This window comes from Haemaphysalis longicornis, unplaced genomic scaffold, assembly GCF_048455015.1.
Source record: "Haemaphysalis longicornis isolate Haplotype H1 unplaced genomic scaffold, Haemaphysalis longicornis Haplotype H1 scaffold_13, whole genome shotgun sequence".
NCBI lineage: Eukaryota > Metazoa > Arthropoda > Arachnida > Ixodida > Ixodidae > Haemaphysalis > Haemaphysalis longicornis.
This window is the reverse complement of record NW_027526233.1, coordinates 54,438,072-54,465,743: the sequence shown is the minus strand read 5'-3', so window position 1 is coordinate 54,465,743 and position 27,672 is coordinate 54,438,072. Positions and strand designations below refer to the sequence as shown.

The 27,672-nt window shown below is 45.6% G+C and overlaps 1 pseudogene; it reads right to left on the bottom strand.

Moving 5' to 3' along the window:
* Nucleotides 1-22,773: 22,773 nt before the first annotated feature.
* On the bottom strand, nucleotides 22,774-26,882 carry LOC144164062 (uncharacterized; annotated as a pseudogene).
* Nucleotides 26,883-27,672: the final 790 nt, after the last annotated feature.

Here is a 27,672-nt window from a genome sequence, read left to right as displayed (position 1 = left end):
AACTGCTAGATGTAAACGTTTGCAAGATGTCTTCACGTAGAGGTAGACGATTGTAGCTGTTTCAGGCTGTTTCAAGACGTCTTCAAGACAACTTGTGTTTCATGGGTCGTTGTAATACTTGTGCAGCCTACCACAATCGCGCGCTTTATAGGCCTCCTGCGCTGCCCAGGGGGCGCTGCGCAAGCGGCTTCTGGGCAGTACTTCCGGGTAGTACAGAGCTGCTCGGGTCCCATAGGATCCCGTGTTGACAGAAGCAAAATGAACTCGACGCTCCCGATTATTTTGCGACGTGGTCACCAGCTCATCCCCGACGCGTCCGATCTATTTCAGCGATCAACTTGGCATTAGGGGAAAAAATTGGCCGCGTATCTGCTCCTTTCGTTGCAAATGTCGTCAAAAGACGATAGTCTTTATCGGCTATTGCGAAGTAAATGCCTCCCTTCGCTTTGCCGCTCACCTCCCATGTTGTTCCTCTTGCGTCGCGCTCCTCCCAAGGTAAAGACGTCAAAGGTTTGCTTAAATCATTTGAAATTTCCCGCGTTCCACTGCTCCAAACCGGTTGTCTCGATGCGAACACTGCTGTACGGCGGAGACGCGCGTTAATCGAAGCGCCCTACTTCAACGTTTATAGAACCGGGTTTCCCTACTCCACGTGCGTTGCAAGCAGAACGTGGAACCTATCTAGTGGAACCTTGCGTAACTGTTGCCGGTTGATTTCTTAAAATGGCGCCAGAAGCTATAGTGGGGCGGGCGACAGTAGGCGACGGCGAAGTGAATTCTTTTTCTGCAGTTGATGAAGTATTTAATTTCGCAAAAGCAAGCATGTTTGATTTTTTTTATAAAGTAACACTGCAAATATCACTTCTGTATTGATTTGCTGTCTCATATTTGCGTAATGTCTTGTTCTTCTTCAACAATGTTGACAAGTATGAACCTTACACCGGACGTAGACGGATAGATTTAGCAGTGACTATATAAGACTAATGGGCAGGCATTGTTTTGCTTTGGCCGGGTGGCTGAATCGAGTCAGAGACAGACAGACGGACAGACATACAGACATACAGACAGACCAAAATTTCTGGGTTTAAGGAGCCCAAGAAAGACTATCGTCTTTAAAAACTTAGCAGCGCTAAACACGTTTACAGCGCCGACGAAAGGGCCCGGACCGTGACGGCGTCTGCTACTCGCAGGTTCACCGATCGATGGTCGTACGAAGGGAAATCTTAAGTGAAATTTTAAACTAATACTCTAGGTGACAAAGACTTCTCAAAAACAGCCGATCAAAAAAGAAGAGTGACGCAATCGGAGATGATCGCGCTTTAAAAAGCCAGCGAGTCCGGCGGAACGCAGGCTCGCCTGCTGCGGTGCGCCGCTCTTCTGTGTACCTGAACACTATGCGTGCACTTTCATTAAACAGTGCTCGTTTGTGTCGCTGGTACGAATACCTGGTGCAGCGTTAGCTTGCCGCTTTGTTGCGTGTCTCAGTGACAAAATGCCGCGACCGTCAGAAGCGTGAAATCTGTTTTGCGATTCCGAAATTAGTGGCCGTAAAACAAAGTGGTCGGGCGAACTAATCGGCCGCTCGCTTTCCTTGTTTGCTCTCACTTTACTTAATTATGCTCTTATACATTCCCAGTTCTCACTTGATAGCCTAGAATGAGAGTCAGCTACGGCTGAGTACCATGCAGCCGACACGGCGGAGGGCTGGACGGCAAATAGGGGGGGGGGGGGCGGAGGGGGGCTTTGAATGCAAAGAGAAAAAATTCAGCGAATTTGTAATAATATTTGCCAATAATCAGGCGAAGTGTGAGGATGGGGGGGGGGGGCGGGGGGGGGGGGCAGTTCACCTGGAGGACGCCAATTCTCTGTTCTTGTCTCACTGTCTAACTTCATTTGAAGTAAAACCTGGCGTGCGGCGTTCAGATTCCGCGACCCCTGCACTAGACAACCAACACAGTCAGGGATGATCGTATGTAAATATTCAGGGCCCCGCGCCGTGTTTGCGGCTATGTTATGTGATGTTATAGAAGTACACTTCTCTGCAGGCAGCGGGCTTGTGATTTAGTGCATGTTTTGCGAATAGCGCTTAATTTGTTTTAGCGCTATTGCCCCACCTACTCGCCAGTATACATGTACCCTGCCGTTCGTAAATCGTGCGGCGTAAAACGTTACGCAAGAATCATTTAGTTTGCGAAAATACGAAACAAAATTTCCACTCGTTTCAAAGGCGGTGCCAGGCCAGCAGTGTCAGCTGAGTCGGCTGCGCAATTCATGCGTTCGCTTGCATGCTCCCGCTGAAGCAACCTTTTGCAGTTACCTCAGGATATAGGATGAGCAGCGCTCCGTGTTTATGCTACTCGTGAACTTTCCTTTGTCGAACGCACGCAAGAAGAAAAAACTGCAACTCTCGTCAAACAGTTAAACCACCCGACCTGGCGATACTGTCCCACGCCGCGACCACCGCGACAGCTCGCTCAAAAGAAAGCCGATAAATCGGCTTCTTTTAGCGGATATTATTTTGTTTAGCGTCTGCAACTACTTTTAGGGCTATTTGATACAGTATTCAGTCATTTAAACACGCCACAAAGCGCCACAACCAACTTTCACTCTGGCTTGTAATTGAAAACACATGGAGGGCGGTGAGGGTCGTCTGCTTTTGTACTACCCAGAGGCGTCTGCCGCTAGGGGCGCTGCATGTAGCCAAAACTCCAGTGCATAGGCCTATATCCCAGGTGTAGCTGCGGCGTGTTAGAGTCCCAATATTTGATTTTTTTAAAGCGCACTGAGCGCGCAGTGCAGACCGCGTTGACGTCATGCATAATATACATGGTACACCACGGAAGACGCCAAATAGTCACAGCCAATGTTACTAAAAAGCTCTATGGTAACACCAGAGTCCTTCAATGCCTTTCTGGTCAAGAGACCTCGCCGTCACGCTTGGGAAAGATTTGTTCGCTGCCACGCCGCGGTGCTGGTGTTGATCGGGGGGGGGGGGGGGCAGTGGGGGGCGTGGTCACGGAGCGTTTGGCAGGGAACGGACCACGGAGAAAAATAAAATAGACGCTCGCCGCCTTATCAGCTGTGCGCTTTTCCTTTACGTGTCGTGGGCCGCTCAAATGAACTTGTCATTTTGTGAGTGGCGAAAACATTTGGTGCGAACGGGCATGCTGCTGCTGCGTTTCTGCCTGCCGGTCTGGCTGCAGAGCAGCTGCGGCTGCCCGATGCCCTCCGATCTGCGGTTGCGCCCCTCGCGGTAGCCTTTGTCCCCGTACGAAGCTTTGCCGGGAGTTTCATGACCAGAGAAGCATTGAAAGACCCTGGTAACAGTTTCAGCAGGCGCGGATGCGTTATCTAGCCGCTACATCAGCTCGCTGCGATGCGCGCCTTTCGCAGACACCTAAACTTCACAACGCTGGGTCATGTAGTCTTGGGCAATGCGTGAGACTGCCCCTTTTGTGTTGTCTGTTGCAGCAAAAGGGCCATTTTTTTACGTTCTCAACGGAGCGTTGAAAGTCAGTTTCAAGGAAGTGACAGAAAATCTTTCATTCGTGGGAGGCATTCAATTCATCTGCATGTGTCGTTCCAGGGTTTCAAAGAAAGCAATAGCGCATCAGAGCCAAGTATACAAACAATGCCGCAGGTGTTTCTCAAGGTCTTCTCGTGTTCCAACTGATGCGCTGTTTTCTTTTAAACTTTTCTGCAGATCAGTGCAATTTCCTTCTCTTGAAGCGCCTGAAACATTGAAGCTCCTGTTTCACAGCGCAAAAAGTGCCTGAACATATTGATAAATTATCGTACGTATGTGAAAAAGCTTCTTTGCTAAATGAAATTTTCTGTTTTCTGTAATTTTTGGTTTATTGAGGAAGTCCGCTACATTCACGGCTACAAAGGCTTCCAACCACATACTATTTTATTCATTTATTTGAAATGTTCACCAACACCGCTGGGCCTTTTCGGTTGAGGCACTGGGTAAATGAAGAATATAAGGCATACAGAGCTACAACATATAAATTTGGGTAGTAAATGAAAATCCGTTGAATAAATGTGTATGTATACAGGGTGTTTCAGGGAGACTTATTAATATTTAAAAATGGCCTTTTTGAAATTCAATTCTTTTTTTTTTTGCACTAAGTGATCAGGAGCCTTGGCAGGTGCGATAAATTCGGTTCAAATTGCTATTTAGGCAATATTTAGTAGACCTAATTCATTACCTTTTACCTTATTCTAAGTTAATTGTTTGGATGTAATGAGGAAATTGTAGAGGATCATGAGTCCATAAGGTATCGATCACTAGATTTCCTATATTTTAATCGCGTGCAAAGTTAAAGTAGAGATCAATTTGAAGATGGTGACGGTAGCATCGATTCGCCGGCCTTCCAAGCTACCCCGCGGGCGTTTCCAGAACTTTGGGGATACAGGTAGCTGTGCCTTCTTCCTCCGATTGCGTATTTCATTACGCCACCTTAATTTAACCCGTAAATAGGCGCTGCTGCTTTATCTGCCCCCCCCCCCCCCCCTTCCGAGTGAGCACCTTCCAATTGATTCCGATTGTTCAGCCCTCAGAACATCAGCTCCCAGGTTGCGCGCGAAGGGCTGCGGGCGGCAGCTCAGCGCCGCAAAGCCGCGCCCGCAAGCTAAAGTTAGTCGCACCTGTGCAACTACCACGCATCCAACGCGCCGCGCTTTATTTTCGGCCCGAACAGAGGCAAGGCGCACCTGAACAGGCGAAAGGCATTTGATAGGTGGATTGCTAGATTACAAAGTCATTATTTCGTTTTACGTTATTTATGCATGAACCGTGGCAGCCAACGCCAGCGCCAGGTGGTCACGGCCTCTCTCGGCAATCGGGATGACCTGTCACATTTGGGCGGGCGAGGAGGTTCCAGCGGGTGATTCACACGACGCCGCGACGCCGCTTGCCTCTTTTCTGGCCGAAAGATAAAGCCCGGTGTGTATGTGACATGTACTATCGGCGTCAAATGAAACACGAACACGAAAATATGAACCAGAACGTGCAAAATTTGAATAAACTGTGTGTAGAGTTCATATAATTGCACGCTATTGGAAAATTTGGGAACCCACTTTTCCCAACTTTGTTTTTGCAACTAAGCCACGCGTCATTTTGGCTTGCATGGCAAGAAATCCTGCTATTTGTGCGTTCAGATGTTCGCGTTTCATTTGACGCCGATAGTACATCTCCGAGTGATATGAGCGTGTGAAGTGCTCAACTGCCGCCCGGACCGTTGCGTGTATCTATAGACCTGAGGTCTTGAGCGCTGTGACTCTGCACGCAATTATAATTTCGCAAATGTAATAACCGACACCGGATGTACTCATGATCATCTACAATGTCCTCATCACAACAAAGCACCTGACTAGAATAAATTTAAAAAGTTTCGAAATTGTAGTTATAATTATTGCCCCTAATAGGACTTGGTACCCGTGTTATAGCGGCCGCAACAGCCCCTGATTCCTTGGCACAAGAAAAAAAATTTACAGCCAAAAGCCACTTTTTAAATATTACGTCAAGTCTCCATGAAACACCTGCATACGAAAGTTGCGACTGATAAAAGAAGTCAAAAACATTCTGTGGACCTCAGAGGTCCTGTGTAGAGTATGCATTTGCGTTGACATTTCACCGCCAATGAACCGCAGAGGCACAACGCCGTTTATAGCTCAGCGCTTTCGAGACCATCTTGAGTTCCAGAATATTGTGTTCGTTGTCTCTAAGCTAAGCATTTTCCGTGAGATTGTATCTAGCAACGCATCATCGAAATCACGAACTATTTCTCGTTAGCCAGTTGTTGGCTCTCAACATACCTGAACGTGAGTGCCCATCGCCAGCCTCAACATTGTCCACCTAAATGTGTTTACCACCTACCCACTAGGTATGGAGGCGAAACTAAGCCTCTTCAGCGCCTTGCCGTCGATTAATTTGACACCGCTATTCAAACGTTATTTTCCGTTTTGGGGCAAGCGGCAATATTTTGCGCATAACGTAAACAATTGAAGGTTTCGAAGTTCACTTGTGGTACTGAGCACAAAGACGCGAATTTGATTCCCGGCCACGGAGGCCGCTTTTCTGATAGAGGCAAAAAGCAAAAATGCCCGTGTGTTCGAGATTTCGACGCACGTTAAAAATCCCCAGGTGGTCAAAATTATTCCGGAGCCCTCCATACGGCGCACCCCATCACCTGAGTAGCGTCGGTGCGTTAAACCCCATAATCAATGAATCAATGAGTCAATTTATCAATCCCATTTCAATCGATACCCCGGGGAGCCTGTGATCCATGCCGGCATTGAAATTTTTTTTTTTTATTGTGGGAAAGCTTTTTCGTGCCAGAATTACGTTCACATATTTATTACTTGTCTAAAAAAAGGAGGGAAAATAGGGTCTGAGATAAAGAATGTTTTGAAGGGGGCAAATTATTCATAGAGAAACGAGGTTGTACTTCCTTAAAAGCGACCGCCGCCGGCGAAACGGGGACGGGGGGGGGGGGGTTGGACGAGATTTTTGAGGGTCGGCGGTTGGGTGGAATAGGGGAGGAATGGTTTAGGGGGGTGTCGGGTAGTGAAGCCGTCTGACCTCAAGCGAGGCTTGCGCGAACGTCAGAGGGGAGGCAGTCAGGGGCTGGTCGTACGAGGAGTTCTGCGCGGTCATTGCGACGTGACTGAAGCTGGTAGCAATAAGAAAAGAAAAGCAAAACATAGTAAAAAGCTATCGCACAAATGGTAGGGAGGGCGATTCCTATATAAGGAGAGTTATTTTCTCACTGAAAATAGGGGATTGCACGCAAGCACAGTGCTCGAGAAACATTACAATGTGTTCAAGGACTTTCAAACAAAAAGCGATGACCTTAATAGAGCTAAGTACAAAGCAACGGTGGCGTAGGTGATGATGCGTACGTACTTTGAATGAGTAGGAAAAAATGGAAGTGTGTGTGTGTGTGTGTGCATGCGTGCGTCCGTGCGTTTGATTTTTAGGATAGTGAGTATGGGAGGAAAGAAATCTAGCAACTAGAAGAGAAGTCATGGGGGAGTAGGTGGAGTGATTTTGTTTGAGCGCGCTTTCCTATCTTTTTAGTAAAAATTGTCTATGCTTCCTTTGTACGTATAGACTGCTGGCTTCCTACGTCGTACACGAATATCGCACACGGAGTTATTACGTCAAAACAATCTTACGTCAGCCCATGTGGCCATCGAACCGAGAATGATAAAAGAAGGGCCCCGAAGTTGGGACGAGCGTCTTGGAATACTGTTACTGTGGGGGGGGGGGGGGGGATGTACCCCTGAAAGTGAAGTTATGTAGGGCATCTAGGGCAGGGACGTTTTGACCACCGTGATAACGGAATGGCTGCCCTCAAATGAGACTAGAAAGTGCTTAAGACCGATAGCACTCTAAACGAATGAAATAAAAAAATTTTGGGCGCATAAGTTATTTGGACAGAAATGTATAGTAGCAGTTGGACTCCCACGGTCCACGCCCTTGATAGGGTGATCACACATACATATGCACATAAATACATACGTACATACATTCATACATGCATACATAAGCACATACATGCATACATAAGCACATACATACATACATACATACATACATACATACATACATACATACATACATATGCACATACATAAATACATACGCTCTTACGCACCTACATACATTCGCACATACGTACATACATACATTCGCACATACGCACATACATATATACGTGCACATACGCACATACATACATTCGCACATACGCACATACATACATACGCGCACACACGCACGCACGCCTACACACATACATACATGCATACATACATACATACATACATACATACATGGAACGAGGGGGCTTTGAAGATGGTCACCAGATAGAAAGAATACTTTGAAAAAGGTAGCGGCCTCAGACCTCTGCCTCAGGCAGAGGTCTGAGGCCGCAACCTTCTCTAAAGTAATATTTCTACATACATACATACATACATACATACATACATACATACATACATACATACATACATACATACATACATACATACATACATACATACACTACTAAATTTACGAAGTGAATATTAATCTTAACAAAATGTGCAGTAATCTAAGTACACCAGAATACAATGGTGTTCGTCACATTTAACTCAATGCATAGCGTATGACTTAAACGTTATGGTAACGTTTACCTAACTGTGCGCAACGCATTGCACTTGTTACGTGTGGTTTCGTCCTTTCGTAATATTTATGGCAAAAATTATTTTCTATATTTTTTACAAACAAAAAATACAAAAAAAGCACCTATATAAGCGCACTGTGTAGGATTACCAGCAGTATACATAGAATCTTTTGGTACACCAAACACATTTCGCAGAAAAAAACAAAACGAACGAACTAAGGGAGAAATCACCATCGTTAAACAGGGCAAGAACGGGTCATAAAAGAGTGTTCTCAGCAGATCCATGGCTTCATCCTATCCGCAACTCCAGCTTTCCCTTTTTGCTTAATATGCTAAAAATACCGGACAGTTAGCCAAATTCAATTGTACAAGAACGCACAAGTTGTTGCAGCAATGACAACAAGGACCTCCGCTCGAACCACTACATAACTAGCTTAGATCGGGCACAACCGCATGCATAATAGTGCTATCTGGAAAGCCATAGTTCTTTTTATTTAATTATTTGTATGACGAAACGTTATCTGGTCGATACAATATATATTCAGGAACTGTTAATTCAAATTACATGTAGCAGTGTACAACTTTTCAAACGCAATACAGCGGAAATAAAATCCAACGAAGCTGTCTAACTATTCGAGAACTGTTAACTCTCATGTGGAAAAATTTAGCAAGACATTTGTTCAGAGTACAAGTATGTTTGCATATTGAAAGCGGGGTGGGTGACAACTTTGGGCAGCCTACTCCGCGTAGAAACACTGACAAAGCTGTACTTATCGCCAGCACAACGCCCCACAGTGTGATTGCTCGCCCGAAACAATGTATTTTCCAGTTTCTGGCCTGTCATTGGTGCGACTTTCTTGATGCGTAACACTCGCCATCGTTGTTGCTGTAAATTAACACGCATAAGTGGGAGTGAATTCTTCTTTGACCCGCCGCCGTGGCTCAGTGGCTAAGGCGTTGCGCTACTGAGCACGAGGTCGCGGGTTCGATTCCCGTCCGCGGCGGCCGCTTTTCTGATGGAGGCGAAAAGCAAAAACGCCCGTGTGTACGAGATTTCGGCGCACGTTAAAGATCCCCAGGTGGTCAAAATTAATCCTGAGCCTTCCACTACGGCGCGCCTCATCGCCTGCGTTGCGTCGGCGCGTTAAACCCTACAATCAATGGAATTCTTCTTTGAGAAGTCACATGTTTACGTGCGGCTTCGACAGAAGCGCAGCGAACCAGGCTTCTATCCCTTAAACGTCACGTAATCTGCAGGATTCACAGCGAATGCTTAGGGATGCCTGTAGCCCAGTAGGCTCACGCGTGCTTCTTTGCCGCTGCAGCAGCTCGCTGCAATGTCCTTCTGTAGCAGTCATGTAACCACCGCTGTAAATTCTGTCGCGAAAGTGGATTGTGTATACGCGCTGTCTTATTTGTGTGTTTTTACCTTTGGGCGTAGGCTGATACCAAAGGTTTAGGAAACAGGAAAATAGATTTTTTTTCGCCTTCTTAAACGAAGGAACCTTCTCTGAGAGACGCAGGAATAGGATTTAGCTTTTCATTCAGACCGCGAAAAGCACCCTCCTCGCGCTCTTCTCAAGTCGCCGAAAAAAAAAGCATCCGAATAGGGAAGAATAAAACATCTAGGCCAGGTCATGCGAGTGTTCATTCTGTACGGTTACCTGACATTCCTGGCTACGATCTTCGCTTGGGTCATATCATAGTACGTTCGTGTCCGAGCACGGCTGAAGCATGCCGTCATCGGAGCTATATTTTTTATCGTGCGGCAGAATAAAGCGTGCTTCGGTGTCCTGGTTGTTTTTAGACTGCTATATATCTGCTACCTGACACAGCTTTCTGGTGGCGGTACATGATGCTATCTGTTAAACAAAAAACTGGGAATCTGAGTTGGCGCCAAACTCATGAACCCTTTTTTTTATTGCCTTCTTTTACAGTATGACAAAACAAAAACACACGTAACTGATAATGTGTACACTCAATACTCAATACAAACAATACAACTGCAGCCCTTCTTGGGCAAGCGCGGTGATTTCAATATTCTTTCATTACCAACAATGCTTCAATTGTGGGTAGTCACTCTGGTTTAGATGGTTGAAGTTTCTGTATCTGCACAAAAGAACCTATTGAATCTGTAAGTAGTGTCTGACAAGTATGGCATCTGGGTCAGAATCGCCTATCGCCATCCTGTTTCTCGAGATGCTATGTAGTCCATACAGCATAATTGTGTCAAGCGGCACACCGTTAAAATTTTCAACGTTCAAATACCTAATACCGTAGGCATCCACAGGGAAATCTTCTTAAACCCAGAAATTTTGGTCTGTCTGTATGTCCGTCTCTCTATCTGTCCGTCTGTCTGTCTGTCTGTAACTCGATTCAGCCACCCGGCCAAAGTAAACTCTGTACTGAGAAATAGTCTTATATACTCACAGCCAAATGTGAGCGTCTAAGCCCGGTTGAAATATTCATACTTGTCAACTTTGTTGAACATGAACAAGACATTACGCAAATATGAGGCAGCAAACCAATTCATAAGTGATATTTACACTGTTCCTTTATTTAAAAAAACATGAACGCATGGTTTTTCGATAGAAAATGATATTCTACATCTACTGCAGAACACCGCCGCCTGCCCGTGCCCCCTGTCCGCGCCACCTCCTGGCGGCATATGAGAAATCACGCGGCAACAGCAACGAAAGGTTCCGCTAGCTAGGTTCTACGTTCTGCTTGGAACGCACGTGCACGACGGCGACGCGGTTGCGGTTCTATAAAACTTGAATTCGGCCACCCACGGCCGGGCTGGAGGAGCGGCGGGCGCGCACTTTCATATGAAAGTGCGCGCTTGCCGCTCCTCCAGTTTGGCCATGGGCCACCTCGATTCATGCGCGCCTCCGCCGTACTGTAGCGCTGGCATCGAGGCACCCGGCCTGTAGCAGTGGAACGCGGCAAATTCAAATCGCCTTGAGCAAACCTTTAGTGTGTTTACCTTGAGATGAGCGCGCATGAGATGTGAGCGGGAAACCAAAGGGGGGCTATTTCCTTGGAAAATGTATACAAAGACTATAGTCTTTTAGCGACATTTGCAACGAATGGAGCAGATACGCGGCCAATTTTGTTCTTGTGCGTCTGCGCTCGGGAAAAACTGCCGCGTCATGGTTCTGTCAAACTGCTACGTATAATGGTACGTGGCGGGCTGCGAGTTTATGCGCCGGCGTTGGTAGTGTGTCCATGGCGGCGACAGGTGGATTTCCTAGAGCGGCTTTTATGGTTCAAGTGGACATGCTTTGAGTTCAATGAGCGGAATGAACGGAGAGTGAGCGGAGGGTCGTGTGGTATAATATTGCGTACGTCACACAGAGGGAAAAGAGGTGCTGGAGCACAACATTGTTATATTAGTAACTAACTATATTGATAATTAAGAGGAATCAATGTTAATTGTTCCTTAAGAAAACAAAGCGACTTGAACGAAATAAGTGAGTGAATTGAGATGAAAAAGGTGAATTCCTAAACTATGGTAATTTAAAACGACCAAAGCCAGATATTAAGCAAGGTAGTAAATATAAAATGAGTGAGAATTAAAACAAAACAAAGAAATTGGTTCCTCTCAATTTCCTCCGTCAATTTTTTATTTAGTCTGACGTTTTTGATTTGCATTGCCATCTGTTCATTCAATTCTAATTAACATGGACTACTTTGTCCCCCGAACTATTTATGATGATGATTCCTTATTCAGATCAATACCTTTTAATTTAAACGGCCTTTCATAAGCATTCTCTGCGACCCATCTCAATACACATTGGTTACTGTTGATTCATTTTATTTAAGATTATTTCACTTTAATTCACGTTATTTCACTCAGGGACCCACCTTAATTTACTTTGATTCAGGTTATTTGACTCTAATTCCGCTTGATTTGCATTGATTATACTCCATCTGGTTTGTCTTCGTAATTGACTTCGGTCAATGTGAATTTAGTTGGGTTCATGTTAATTCAAGTTATCTATCTTAATTCACTACTTTATTCACAGCTAGTTGCGTTGAATCCTCTCAATTTAATTTGCTTAGTATTCATTTTTATTACGCTTGGTTTTATCTTATCACACCTTAACCTTTGTCAGTTAAGTTTGATTCGTTTTTATTTCCTTGAAGTTACCTTGATTTAGTCTGAAATCCACCTACTTAAATCCCGTTTTAACTATCACTGATTCTTGTTATTTCCCCGTCTTCTTAATTCACTTTGTTACGGGTATTAACTTTAGGGTCTCTTAATTCACTAGTATTATGTCTAATTTACCTTCAATCCTCCTTAATTCGCAGTGTCATTGCCTAATTCTAAACCTTCATCTGGTTCGCCCAAATTGCCTTTGATTCCCAGGAGGAGCCTTGAGGCTGTTTTATACGCGTCCTGATGACTGCCTGTTTCCGCTCAGGGGTTGTGAAGGTCGCCGGAATGATTACACATATAAACTTTCTCTTTTATCGGTTACATTGATCACATAGATTCATTTTATCAGATAGTAAAGTTATCAACAGAACCAGGTTGTGCTCAAGCAGTTCTTTTCCCTCTATGCTAGATACGCAACATCATCCCGCACGACCACTCTCCGTTCATAGCGCTCATTGAACTGAAAGCACGACCGCTTCAACCATAAAAGCCGCTCTAGGAAATCCACCCGTCACCAACGTCGACCAACTACCAAAACCGGCGCATAAACTCGCAGCGCGCAACGCGCCATTCCACGTAGCAGTTTGACAGAACCATGACGCGGCAGTTTTGTCCTAGCGCAGACGCACGACAGCAACGTTGACGCAGCAGCGACGTGCGCCGAGCGGCGGCGCCTCACAAGCGGTGCCGCAACCAGCGCTCCCGATGGCCAAAGCATCCTCAGTAACCACAGCGGCAGAAACCACCGACAGAGGCAAGCTGATCATATCAGTGTGGCCGTGCACGCGCCCATGCAGGCTTTTTCAAACACGGTGTCGCATAGGCCTCGCCGGTGCATCCTGTGGCACGTCGCTCGAGTGTTATAGACAAGTCTCTTGCGGTCTCTATGTGTTGTAACGCCACTCGATGGCCGATTAATTCACTCCATGACATTGTGGAACGCAATGCCACGTACGTTTATTTGGGAGTGGCTTAAAAGCGTGGCCCGATGGAAGAGAGAAAAGGGAAAGGGCACGGCTCATTCCTAACATAATATGATGCGCCGCATTCAGGGCTATCTTACCGTACGAATACGTCCTTCTCCTAAAAGAAAAAAAAAAGAAACCGAGTTACACCCACAGCAAAATACTAAAAAAAGCGGAGCTGTGTTTTTCTTGTGTCGGCTTGTACGTCAACGGGCGCTTGGCCGAGAAAGGCAGCGCCACCGGCTCCTTAATTTTGCTATTCACACAAAAGAATAGGCAGCTGAACTTCACCGGCAGCAGGCTCCCTCACTTAACGAGATGGATTAGAACCCACCCATACCACACTTATGCGCCCTTTGAGGGCTAATCAGGGAACCAGCTTATGCGAAGATGCTGGCGCGAAACCAGTGCGCCTTCAATTGGTGGGCCTGAGAACCAGTCTTCGCACTGCCGCCGGCGGCTTGACCACTGCGCCCTGTATCGGTTGGTCTGAGAACCTGCTCCTAACCTTGAATGACGCACGACCTACGGTAGCGCCACTAAATAGGCTCTAAATATGAAGGCAAGATAACCGTTGGCCATTAAGGGTATCCGAGTGGATCCATACAGAAGGCAAGGGCGGCAGGGGGCGGCACAAAATGAGATACGAAGATGGGATGAAGAAGTTTGCGGGGATAAATTGTCGCAGTTAGCACAGGACCAAGACAATTGGAGAATGATGCGAGAGGAGGCCTTTGCCCTGCAGTGGGCGTAGATAGGCTTGTGATGATGATGATGATGATTTAGAATGACGACACTGACGCACGGCGGCAGCCATTTTGGTGCCTGACGCCCGGGTAGCCAGCTTTATGCGCCTTTGTTAGGCTGACATTGACGGGCGGAATCGGCCCGGGCGCCGCTTGGAAACTATGACAGCTGTGTTTACTTTACGAAGATTTACAGACGGCGCGTCGGTTCGGCAGGGTCAGGCTCGGTTACGCTAGCGTAGCGTATTTAGTGGCTCTAAGTTACGCTCGAGTCATTAATTAAGCCACGCTTTTTAAGTGGCTGTAGGTAACGCTAAACCAGTGTTCTTTTGTCGCAGCAGGAAGCGATGCAGGCGTTTTCCACCTTCCAGTCGGTTGAAACAACATAGTACTGAGCAGCACGGCATCGGTACTCTGTCTGGGACTTGAAAACGCACTCTCACCGTGTCATACTAGACAGTTTTATTATAGCGGGAGCTAGCGTTTAGCGCTCGCAAAATATGGCGCTTGCGCTCCGCGAACGTTTTATACCAACCCCGCTTTTAGTGCTGCACCAGCAACGCTCCGCTAATAGCGTGGTCCTGCTGATGACGATGATCGTTGTGCTCAGAAACCCTTTGTATCTGGTGGACATCGAAATGTCCAAGCCAAGTGAAAAAGTTTACAAAATACATATAAAAAAGAAAAAAAACCCCGGCTGAATGACTAAAGTCACTACATCGCCCCCACAAGGGAGAAGGTTCAGTGTCGTCACTAGTGCAATCTAGGATATGAACAACTAACTATAATTTCGCAAGCCAGCCATCCCAAACAAACGCTACCCAAGGTAAACGGTGGAATCGCCCATACCGGAGTGTTCGGTACGGCTTGACACAGCGATACAGTGAAGTACAGTCTAGTATCATGTGCGACCGCAGGTACCTGTCACTGTCAGCAACGCGAGATCGTCGGTGAAGGCTAGGCACGCGTACACAGAACCATTCCGGCCGGAAGCGGGGGCAGGCCGTCTGGAGCAAACAGGTTTCGCGAGACCCGCGCCAGCCGTGCGTGGCCCGCAACGCCGCAAAGCACCGCCCGCAATATCCGGAAAATACACACTAAAAATGTTTACGCCCAAAAGGGTGCTTCAGCTTGTCGCCGCAGGAGCACCATAAAAACTGAATATCTGACACCCTTTCGGGTGCTTGGATTCTGTCGCCGCAGGAACACCCTTTGTGAAGCACCCCAGAAGACGGGTGGCTTATAACACCCTTTTTGGCCTAAAAGTATACTAGGGTGCTACTTAGCACCCCAATCTGTAGCAGCATCTTCTGCAAAAGCACCAACCTAACGGGGTACAAAAAAGGGTGCGTCATCCTCGGTTCACAAATGGCGCAGCAGGTGTGAAACTACATATTGCACAATATGACACACGATTATGGTATGAAACACTCGGGCTTTCCAAGCTCGGTTCTGTGAGGCATTCCATTGAAGCTCAACGTCAGCTTATAATTTCCTTGAACTTAAGATCTTTATTTTTACAGAAGAAACTGGAAGGTCATCCGGGCTAAAAGCTGCTAAAAGACAGCTTGACAGTGGCCCGGAAACCCTAACATGGCAGGGTTCAAGAAAGGAAAAAAAAAATCACTCATAACGAAAGCATTTGAAAGAGTACATCCTTCGTACGTAGTCCTTCGTACGTAGTTCACTTGTGTCACCGATGGTTAAAACATCAATTTAAAGAGTCAGGAGCCACATCTCAGTACAGAGTTATAACTTTAGAGGTAGTTGATTATTCAAAACTTCGTAAATAACCAATTATATGTTCACTTTGCCGAACTGCAGTACACATCCTTCGAGCTTCACTGCACAGCTTAACCATGCTATGCAGTGAAAGCAATTAGGTGTGCAACACTTCAACCACACAAGACTTCCTTGAACCTTAAAATCCTTGGCTTCTCAGTATTGCATCAAACTTCCAATAACGGTAGCTAACTGCAATGTTTAGCGCCTTATTCTTGAGCTGAGCAGGGAAGTTCAATATGAAGGAAGGCAAATGCAAAATGTATAGTTTCCTCCGTAGTGCGGCTCGTATATAGTTCCCTCCGTACTGCGGCTCATAATCTACTCATAAAAGTTTGGTACCCAAGCTATTTATTTTCTTTTGAATTATTGTTTTTTCTTTACGAAAAAAAATATTCATAATGTAGACCACTTGCAATGTTTAGTGGTATATCGAGTGTTATAAGCATACATTTAGACTAAATGACCCCACATAGCAATAACATGAACTGCAAACATCAGAGAACAATGCATACAAGTTCCCTGGTGAAGCTCATGGTTGAAATGTAATGTCATTGTTCCTAAAACATTATTTTATCATTTATTGGCATTTATTGTCATTTAGCATTTATTGTACATGGTGCCTTGCATTATGTCCCTGCCGGTGGATGTGGGGTCGTTTGTCACTGTTGCAAATGAGAAGCCAGCAGCCTTTAGTATTGGCTAGTATTACGAGGTGCCTCAAGGAAAGCATTCTACGTCTATAGACTTTTTTAGAGTTGACTAGAACTGAAATCAGCGAAAGATTCTCTACAAAACATTCAGTCTATCCGCTGCTTTAGGGTTTGCTAATTTCCACATTTGGGTTTCTTCTGCCTTTCTTAATAACATTTTTATTTTGATAAGCTGCATAAACAAAAGCAAAAAGCTTTTCTGTAAACCTTTGGCAGCTATAATATTGTTACAAAATTTTTTACTCTAAATATGGCACCTTAAACTGAGAATATTTGCATTGAAAAACATTAAAATAAATTTAAATTGATCATAAATTTTTAGCTGCTTTTACGCAAAACTGCACATGGGATATGAAGATATGAAGTGCACCACAGGGAGGGCTCTGGATTAGCTTTAGCAAATTTGGGCAATTTTAACGTGCACGGAAATCTCTAATCTTGCGCTTTTTCACTTTCTGTATCCAGCAGAAAAATGGCAGCCAATTTAAACAGGGATTCTTAATAGTAGTTGACGTGCATTTTAAAATAATCTCAAACATTATAGCCACAAAATAATTCTTACAAGTAGTAGACATAGCGCATTACACCAGACATTGGACTACACTGTCAGAGAGCTTTGACATCTACAATGACCTCTACAAAGCAAGCTTATACTGGTAGAATGTTTCATGCCATAATTACTGTGTGTTCAGAGCTCACGTGTGAAGTATGGATGCTGCTGCTTCAGCAAGAACCAAGGATGAGCACCCTTCCTGGTTCTGAAAAAAAAAAAATAACAGGGGGAATGCCTTAAGCAGGATTATGAAACAGGGTTGAACAAAACAAGAATGAACAAAAAATTTCTTCAAAACAAACAAATATTTATTTCAACTTCATTTCTACAAAAGACCACCTCATGAAGACTAGTGATGGGGTATTGGCTCAAAAAAAAAGAAAAAAGCAGAAAGCACTTATATAAATCCTACAGGGAGCCTTCGCAGCCAAAAATTGTTTTAGCACCTAAACTAATCACTGTTAAACTAACTCATACAAAATGTTTGAATGCATAAAAAACCAGTGGTAAACACAGGAAACAGTTACAAGAGAATGACGGCACAAGTTTGTCCCGTCGTTCTCTTGTGTGTCCTGGGTTTTCCTTTGGTTTTTCATCCATTCAAACATGTACCAGCTAGCCCAGTCCGACGCCTTGTTATCATATAAATATGGATAGTCAATCCTTATAGAAAGTTGAAAAAAAGAAAGTATAAAGTAGGTGACAAAATTAAAACGACAGCAAATTGGTTGGCTTTTAATTTTAAATGATACTGTAAAAAATAATGGCATGAATGAAAGTGAGCAGCAGGCGAAGTACCATATTGCTAGCCCGACATTCCACTTTGAAGCAAAATTTCCGCTTTGAACACTACATAGCCCAAACATGCAATGAGGCATTCCTTTAGGCACACAAAACATACCATAATTGTTAAAAAAGCTGCTTGTCTTGGAGATATGTTCAGCATTCGCCAACACAAGTGGGTTGTCAAGTAGCAGCTTCGCACGCAGGCTGTCACTGCTGCTGCCACTAACATTTGGACGTAAATCATAAAGTCGATCCAGGTTGCAAACTGTCATAATCGCGCTTGGTTTTTCGAACCCCCCAAAAAATTTGTTCAAAGGTGTCCCTCTCCGCACGGGTTCGTTGCCTTAGGATGTAGCGCTAGCATGTTTAATTTCTCTAAACATCCAGTAGTCTTCACACTTCTTCACATCGGTCGCGTAGTTGGTCTTATGCGGGTGCACACCATCGGGAGGAATAGTGGAATTTTTTCTTAAATAGGTGGCAGTCCTTGTGTCCCATATCGTATAGACAGCCCGTTTCGCATGTCGGGCGAAGTCAGCCCGGTGGCTGGAAAGTTCCGCGTGGTCCAGTAGCCTCTGCTGATACCAAGTATTATATCTGGATAGACGATTTCCTCACTGGATGGCATTTCCTCCCCTGCGGGCAGGGGAAAACAGATAAGGTCCGTATCGTGCCCTTCGTAATGCGCCGCATGTATAACATGATGCGCAGAATCCATGGCTATTTTATTGTGCCGATACAATCTAGGCTGGAATGTCAGGGCTACTCAAGCATGGAAGATCCTACTGACGACTCTTCATTGCACGTTTTAAAGCGAAACTTTGCTCCTTTCGCCAAGCGATTTCGCGGAGGGTGCGCAAGGTGACCTTTTGAGCGAAGACACACCCCCAGTAACACACACCCCGAAGCGCGTCGCGTGATTCAGCGGGCCCACGGTCGGCCCTGCGTGCAAGGCTCCGTTTTAAGTCGTTCCGCGGGCGGCCGGCGGGAGCGGCGGCTCAGCTGATCGGCAGCCAACCAAGCGTGCAGCGTCCCATGCATGCGGCGCTGGGTTGTCTCGGGCAACCTGTCTCGTCTCGCGGCCGGCGAAGAGGAACGGTGCGTTCGCTGTGAATGAACGCCGCGTTCTCCCGGCCTCCTTCTGCGAGCGTTGCACGCACCCGAATTGCTTTGAAACATGGTCGGCAATACAGCTAAAGCGAAGGTTAACTAAGCGAAACAAAGACTCATCCAGGCTAAGGCAAGCTTTTGCTTGGCATCTACAAGGTTATCTGAGCTAAGCCGCAGCCATTTTTTTCACATAGTTTGAGGATTTTTACTGCAAAACTCCACAATCGCTCGAAACGCGAGAGGGCATTCAAATCAAACAAACCAAAAAGACGCGCATTCGCCTCCTTTCGTTCGACGTGATGCGACAAGCGAAATTATTTTATATCTCCGTGAAATTGCGAGCTTCCTTACATGTCTTCGATGCACAAGATTTGGAGTCCGGGGCACGTACTTCAGCATTCCATACTTTTTATTCACCGGTAGATTAGGGCTGGCCACCCGGCCAGGTTGCATGTTCTCTTTAATATAAACCCCTAACAAAATGAATGCGCTGAGCGGTCCCCTAATATGATTCTAAGAGGGTTGAAATTTCTGTATATCCGAGCAATATAATAGCAAGTATATACATTCATGGAATATTAATGATTGGGGTGGAAGCACGCCCAACAGCTGGTTTACTTTACTGCCCGTATGTTATGTTTGCAACAGCAGTAGTCACTACATTGACGCACACTTTGTAGGTTTTGGTTCGAACTTATCACTCATCACCATCACATCACTTTATTACCTTAAAAACCCCGTAGAGGGGGTATTATATAAGGGGTAGGAAAAAGATACGATTGGAATACATATGCAGGATCGGTGGAAGTACGAACAGGGGTAACCACTACAGAAAGGAAAGTAATACATATGCAGGATCGGTAAAAACATTAACCCGCGTAATACCTTTACGAAAGAAAGAACAAAAAAAGACAAAGCGAGAACCAGGGGTACAAAAAGTAACAGCCTTGAGTATTCAAATTGAAATGAAGCGAGTGATATTTTGTATGAATGTTGAGTGGCGCATTATGGTGGCAAGATCAACGGAAAGGCCATTCCATTCGGAGGCTGCGCGAAAAAAAAGGAGGCGGCAAGTGTCGTGGTACGGGCACGTGGCCGGGTGACTTGAAAAGAATGACTGGTACGGTGAGATATGCGGGAAGGAGGCAATAGAAAGGGCGGGTGACCGAGTGGACTGCGATAGAACTTGTGGAAGAAAATGTGGCTGGCAATTCGGCGACGAACGTTAAGGTTTAAAAGATCAGATTCTTGCTTAAGAGATAAAACACTCACGTTGTACGGATATGAGGAATGAGTGAATCTAGCTGATTGGTTCTGGACTGATTCTAGTGCGTCGGTTAAGTATACTTGATGAGGGCTCCAGATAGGTGACGCGTATTCAAGTTGAGTGCGAAATAAAGATTTGTAGGCTACCAGCTTTACATGAAAGGGTCCATGACGTACGGGTCGTTTTTAGAAACCAAGCGATCCGTTGGCTGAGGATCTGATATTAGTAATATGTGGGCGCCCTGATAAATTGTTGCTCAAAGTGACTCCCAAATACATACAAGTGATGACATTTTCCAATGTAACGTTACCGATTTGATAAGAATACGTAAGGGGGCTGCGGTGATCGTGAAAAGAGAGGGACTTGCAGTTATCAAGGTTTAGTCTCATAAGGCAACGATTGGACCAGTTAAGCACATGGTTAATATAATCTTGCAATGCAACCTGAGCTGATGTGTTACTAATGGTACGGTATCTTATGCAGTCGTCTGCAAAAATACGAATATTCCTGGATACATGGAAAGGTAGGTCGTCGATGTATATTAGGAATAATAAGGGGCTGAGAACAGATCCTTGCGCGACGACTGATGTTACTGCCAGAAGGCAAGAGTTATGTCCATTAACCGTAACAAATTGGGAACGATTAGTCAAAAATTCTCGAATCCAAGTTGAAATTTTAGGGTCTAAGTTTAATTTCGAAATTTTTAACATCAGGCGGTTGTGGGGTACTTTGTCGAATGCTTTTGCAAGTCAAGAACGATGGCGTCAGTCTGTACATTATTGTCCAGGTTAGTGTGCAGGTCATGAACAAAAAGGACAAGTTGGGTTTCACAGGAGAAATGTTTTCTAAATGCGTGCTCTGCGGGATCAAAAAAGTTATCAGAGTCCAAGAAGTGGATGATTTCGGTGTAAATGACATGTTCCATGAGCTTGCAAGGCACGCTTGTTAAGTAAATGGGGCGATAATTGAGCGGACATGATCTATCACCGCATTTGAAGACTCGAACGACCTTTCCTATTTTCCAGTTGATTGGTAGATTACCTGTGGATAATGACACTCCGAACAACAGTGAGAAATATATGACAGATATGTGTTTGGTGCTTTTGAGAAATTGTGAGTTAATATTGTCTGATCCCGCTAAACCAGAGAGTTTTAGCTTGTCGATTAACGATAATATTCCGGAAGCGATGAAATCAATACTGGGCATTACAGAGACAATGCTAGACGGAAAAATCGGAAGGGGACTGTTAGTTTCGTTTGTGGACACAGAAGCGAATGCTGCGTTGCATAATTGCGCGCATTCAGAATCGCTAGCTTCCGCGCCCGAAGGATTGCTCAACAAAAATACCTTGCATTTTCTTAGGGTTAATCACATTCCAGAACGTCCTAGGGTTATGTAATAATATTTTAGGAAGATCATTGTGAAAAAAGATTTTTTTGCGGTTGATGTGGCGTTATACTGAAAGATTTTGGCTTCGTTATACCTACCCCACACGCTGGTTGTTGGTGCGCGTTGAGCTGCACAAAAAAGGCTTTTTTTCTTATTTTTAAGCCGTTTTAAAAGATTGGAAAACCGTGGTTTTTGGTGATTAAAACGGAAGGTAGCACTGGGAATAAATTTGTTTGTTAGCTGCTTAATTATATCTTCGGAAATTAACCAGTTATTGTTCACTGATCGTTCACTCAAAGTTGTTTCAAAATGACGCAGGAATGCTTCAAGTTCAGTGACTATTGCCTTGAAATCCCCCTTGTCGTATAGATGTATAGTTTTACTACATGGTTTGCGTAGTTCCGGGACGAATTCAAAACAGCATAAATAACTTTGTGGTCGCTCATCTCAGGAAGGTGTGTAATATATGATTTCAGTTTAAGTTGTCGGTATCAAGTCCAGAATATTAGAAGTCTCACCAGAAATACGTGTGGGTTGTTATTAACTGTGTCAAGGTAAAATGGAGGCAGACGTTAATGACTCCTTTTGTTCTGGAGTGGCCTGTTATTAATCGGTTAGCGTTATTCCAATCGACGTCGGGAAAATTGAAGTCTCCAAAAATTAGAATATGCGCGGTGAAATATTTCTAGTTACCTGGTTGAGTATATCGTTCCGATGTTGTGCCAAATCTGGGTTATTGTCCGGTGGCCGATAGCAGACACACAGCAGAACTTTCTCCGGTACGGCGTGGCAGACTAACCACAGAATTGCCAGCTTGCAGTAGATATTTACCAGTGAACAGGATAACTGCTTATGGACAGCAATAAGTACGCCCCCGCCACGTGTTTTTTTCCTGTCTTACCGGGAAACAACAAAAGCTAAAACCCCACTATCTGTGACGTCATCCGTCAACCATGTTTCTGTCAGTGCCACTATGACGCTGTCCGATGGCGATACACGATTTGATACTGCATCGCAGTTTGAAAGGTAGCTACATAGATTAGTGAAGATTACAGAGAAGGAAAGGCTGGCTTGGGGTGTTGCAACATTACCACGTTTTGGTTTTAGATGACGGGGCGATTGCTATGAAATTTTGTTTACAGTTTGGGATGTTTAGTTGAAAATGAGTCTTTTTTACAAACAAACCAAGCTTTGTACCACAGAGTGAATGGTCCTTATTTGGTACGAGCAAATTCGACAAGTTGTTTGCGGGCTTTCTTTTCGAACGGATTCGCAAAAATCTTCTACAATACTGTAGTTTGTACCTTTGAGTTCACGTCCATTCGAGAGAATTTCCCCTTTAGTTTTAAAGATAGTGAATGTGGCTATTATAGACCGCTGATGATCATGCCGGTGCCGACCAAGGCGGTGAGCACGTTCGGTTAGTTTAGGGTCAAGACTAAAGTTTAGATGGTCGCTACGGTGGTAATAATTATTTCTTCGGAGTCTGCCAATTTTTCGGATGGGTGCGGGCTAGGTAGGCCGTAAAACGTGAGGTTATTTCTCCTGGAACGATTATCGGCACCGTCAACCCGCGCCTCCATGTCGCCGATTTGACGGGCCATTTCGGCGGTGATACCATCATTGAACGACGCGATGGCGTAGAGGTAGAGCACCCGCCTCGCGTGCAGAAGGACCGTGGTTCGAATCCCGGTGCCGGACAATTCCAACCGGATTAAAAAAAAAGAAATCCGCGTATTGATGGAATTGCACAAAGGGCCTTGGGGTGCGGCCTGACCCCGGCGACCATTGCCGGTAATGCACTCCCTCACCAGAGCAGGACTGGCCACCCTGGTGTAGTAACGGCCACAACCTCACATGAATACGCCAATTAACCCTCGGCCCTCAGTCCCCAGCGGCTGCGAAGCAACTGACCATGGCGGCGGTCAAACCAGTGACGCAGCAGAGGTTGCTAAGAATCCCTGGATCCGGACAGGCCGCCAATGGAATATGAACCTGGCAACATTTAACGCGCGAACCTTATCTAGCGAAGCAAGTCTCGAGGTGTTGTTCGAGGAATTAGAGGGCATCAAATGGGATGTAATAGGGCTTAGCGAGGTTAGGAGGGCAGGCGAAGCCCTTACGGCGCTGAAAAATGGACACGTCCTATGTTACCGTGGTCTAGAGGACAGAAGCGAACTGGGAGTGGGATTTCTAGTCAATAAAAGCATAGCTGGCAACATAGACGAATACTATAGCGTTAACGAAAGGGCAGCAGGTCTTGTAATTAGGCTCAAAAAGAGTTACAAGCTCAAGGTGGTGCAGGGCTACGCGCCCACATCCAGCTACGACGACCAAGTAGTGGAACGCTTCTATGAAGATGTGGAATCGGCAATGGCTAAAGTAAAAACACCGTATGCCGTAGTTATGGGGGACTTCAATGCTAAAGTAGGCAAGAATCAGGCTGGAGACAAGGCAGTTGGGAACTATGGTCAGGACTGTAGAAATAGCAGGGGGGACCTACTAGTTGAGTTTGCAGAACGAAATAACCTACGCATAATGAATACTTTCTTCTGTAAACGGGAGAGTAGGAAGTGGACCTGGAGGAGCCCGAATGGGGAGCAGAAAAATGAAATAGATTTCATATTATGCGATAATCCTGGCGTCGTGCAGGATGTGGAAGTGCTCGGAAGGGTAAGGTGCAGTGACCACCGTATGGTAAGATCTCGAATTAGGCTAGATCTGAGGAGGGACCGCAACAAGCTAGTACAAAAGAACCCGATAAATGAGCTAACAGTAAGACGTAAAGTAGAAGAATTCAGGATCGCGCAGCAGAACCGATATTCCGCCCTTAACGAGGAAGTAGAGCTTACGACACAGGACGTCAGCGACAACCTTACCCGTATTATCACGGAGTGTGCAGTAGAAGTCGGGGGCACTATGGCTAGACAGGATACTGGTAAACGTTCACAGGAGACGAAAGATCCAATCAGGAAACGGCAGGCAAACCATGAGAATCTCTACCGCAGCTGATAGAATAGAACAAGCCGAGCTCTCGAAGTTAATCAATAAGCGTAAGACAGCTGACATACGGAAGTATAATATGGAGAGGATCGAATACGCTGTAAAGAACGGAGGTAGCCTGAAAGCAGTGAAGAAACGTCTTGGAGTGGGGCAAAATCAGATGTATGCACTTAAGGATAAGCAAGGCAATGTCATCACAAATAGGGATAAAATAGTCACAGTGGCCGAGGAGTTCTATAGGGATCTGTACAGTAGCCGGGACATACAGGATAATGCCGAACGAGACAGTAGTTCAGAGGAGATAGACATCCCACCAGTAACGACCGAAGAAGTAAGGAAGGCTTTGAAAGAAATAAAAGGGGGCAAAGCACCTGGTGAGGATCAGATAACAGCAGACCTCTTGAAGGATGGCTGCGAAATTGTACTTGAAAAACTGGCAAACCTGTATACGCAATGCCTAATGACCGCAATGGTACCGGAATCTTGGAAGAACGCGAACATCATCCTAATCCATGAGAAAGGCGACATGAAGGACTTGAAAAACTACAGCCGATCAGCTTACTGTCAGTCGTCTACAAGGTATTTACCAAGGTTATCGCTAACCGAATCTCTGCAACCTTAGACTTCAGTCAACCTAAAGAACAAGCAGGGTTCTGTAAAGGTTATTCAACAATGGACCATATTCACACGATCAATCAGGTGATAGAGAAGTGCGCTGAGTATACTGAACCCCTATCTATAGCCTTCATAGATTATGAGAAAGCATTTGACTCAGTCGAAACTCTAGCAGTTATTCAGGCATTACGGAACCAGGGGGTATATGAGCATTATTTAAAATACCAGAGGATATCTACAATGGGTCTACAGCTACCCTCATCCTCCATAGGGAGAGCAGTAAAATACTTAGAAGGAAGGGTGTCAGACAAGGAGACACAATCTCTCCAATGTTATTCACAGCATGCTTAGAAGAAGTATTCAGAACGTTGGATTGGGAACATGTGGGATTAAGGGTTAATGGAGAATACTTCAGGAACCTCAGATTTGCTGATGACGTTGCCTTGCTAAGTAACTCAGGGGACGAATTGCAAAGCATGCTTTCCGCACTGGGCGAACAGAGTAGAACCGTGGGCCTGAAAATTAATATGCAGAAAACTAAAGTAATGATCAATAACCTCGGGACAGCACAGCAGTTTGAGATAGGTGGCGAGGCATCAGAAGTGGTAAGCGAATATATGTACTTAGTTCAAGTTGTGACCAGAGATCCCAACCATGAGGCAGAGATAATTAGAAGGATCAGAATGGGGTGGGGTGCATATGGCAGACATTCTCAGATAACGAATAGCAGCCTACCATTGTCGCTGAAGAAGAAAGTGTATGACAGCTGCATCTTACCGGTACTCACCTAAAGGGCAGAAACTTGGAGGCTCACTAAGAGGGTTCAACCTAAATTGAGAACGACTCAGCGGGCAATGGAGTGGAAAATGATAGGTGTAACATTAAGGGACAAGAAGAGAGCGGAGTGGGGTAGGGAGCAAACTGGTGTTAAAGACATATTAGTAGAAATTAAGAAGAATAAATGGACGTGGGCAGGGCATGTAATGCTAAGGCAAGGTAACCGCTGGTCATTAAGGGTAACAGAGTGGATCCCTAGAGAAGGCAAGCGTTGTAGGGGGCGGCAGAAAGTTAGATGGGCAGATGAGATGAAGAAGTTTGCGGGGATAAATTGGTCGCAGTTGGCACAGGACTGAGGTAATTGGAGAATAATGGGAGAGGCCTTTGCCCTGCAGTGGGCGTAGATAGGCTGGTGGTGATGATGATGATGATGATGATGATAACCATCATTTGTTGCGACATCCTTCCTAACAATTACAAGGCCTTGGTATTGAACTTCAAGAACCGTAGTATGTTAAGTTAGATCAGCCATGACTTTGTTCTTAGTAGCTTAGATTTAAGTCCTTGCAATTCGGCGAGCAGTGTAGACTGACCTGCAGATAACTTTAGCCATTCGGAAAGAATAAGGTTTGCGGGGAAAGTGTCTTAAAGCGGGGAGTCCTCAGAGAATGTGTTGGGGCCTGGGTGGGACTCCGCGTCCCCCGAAAGAAGTACGAGAGCACGAGCGACATTAGCACATTGAATGGCAAGGGAACAAGAGAAATGAGGGCTCGCAGCTGTTCCAAAAAATAATCGCTATTTTTAATGAAGAGGTCCTCATTTACACTTACCTGCATTGCTGAGACGAACGGGTTAGCGGACCGTGCGATGGCACAGCCACAGAGCCCACCAAAAGAAGATCCTGCTATTTTGCAGCCGCCCCTTTTCATAGGGGCGATTTCCCGTGCAAGCCGAGCGAACTTCTCAATGTAAACAAATGTAGCACAGCAGAAACACATGGGACGGAAAGAATACACACGGACGGGCGCTCTGTGTATTCTCGTCCGTGTGCTGCGCTACATTTGTTCACTATGAATTACCAACTAGCCCAGTCTACAGCTGAACTTCTCAAGTGTTGTATTCTCACGCAAGGGCTAAGCGCCAGGCCGGGGATTTACTTGTACCTATTTTACCGGAAGGTGCCCTCTGCCACCAAGGCACACTAATGCACATTGTTCCTTCCACAGCCACGGTGGACGCTCAACTCGCAACCACCTGTGGCAAGACATGCCGCCAGACTTTTTCCCCCGGCAATGGCGAAACGCGGCATAATGACCGGGGGCCCCGCCAGATGGACCACAGTCAGGGGCCCCTCGCAAGGGTATTGGCAGCTTTGCAGACGTGAATTCCCCTTTCAAAGGTCCGCACTCGACCAGGGACGCCTGTACCCATTAAAGAAACCGATGTGTGCCCGGCGGTACCAGGATTGGAACCCAGTGCCTCCCGCAATCGAGGCGTGTGCTGTACCTATGAGCCATCGCTGCGGTTACATTGCGCAGTATAACATAGTCGATAGCACAACCCAAGGAAAAAGTCAAAAAGGATTTCTAGGCTGCGTTGGGTGAGGGATACCTTCTGAAACCGGTT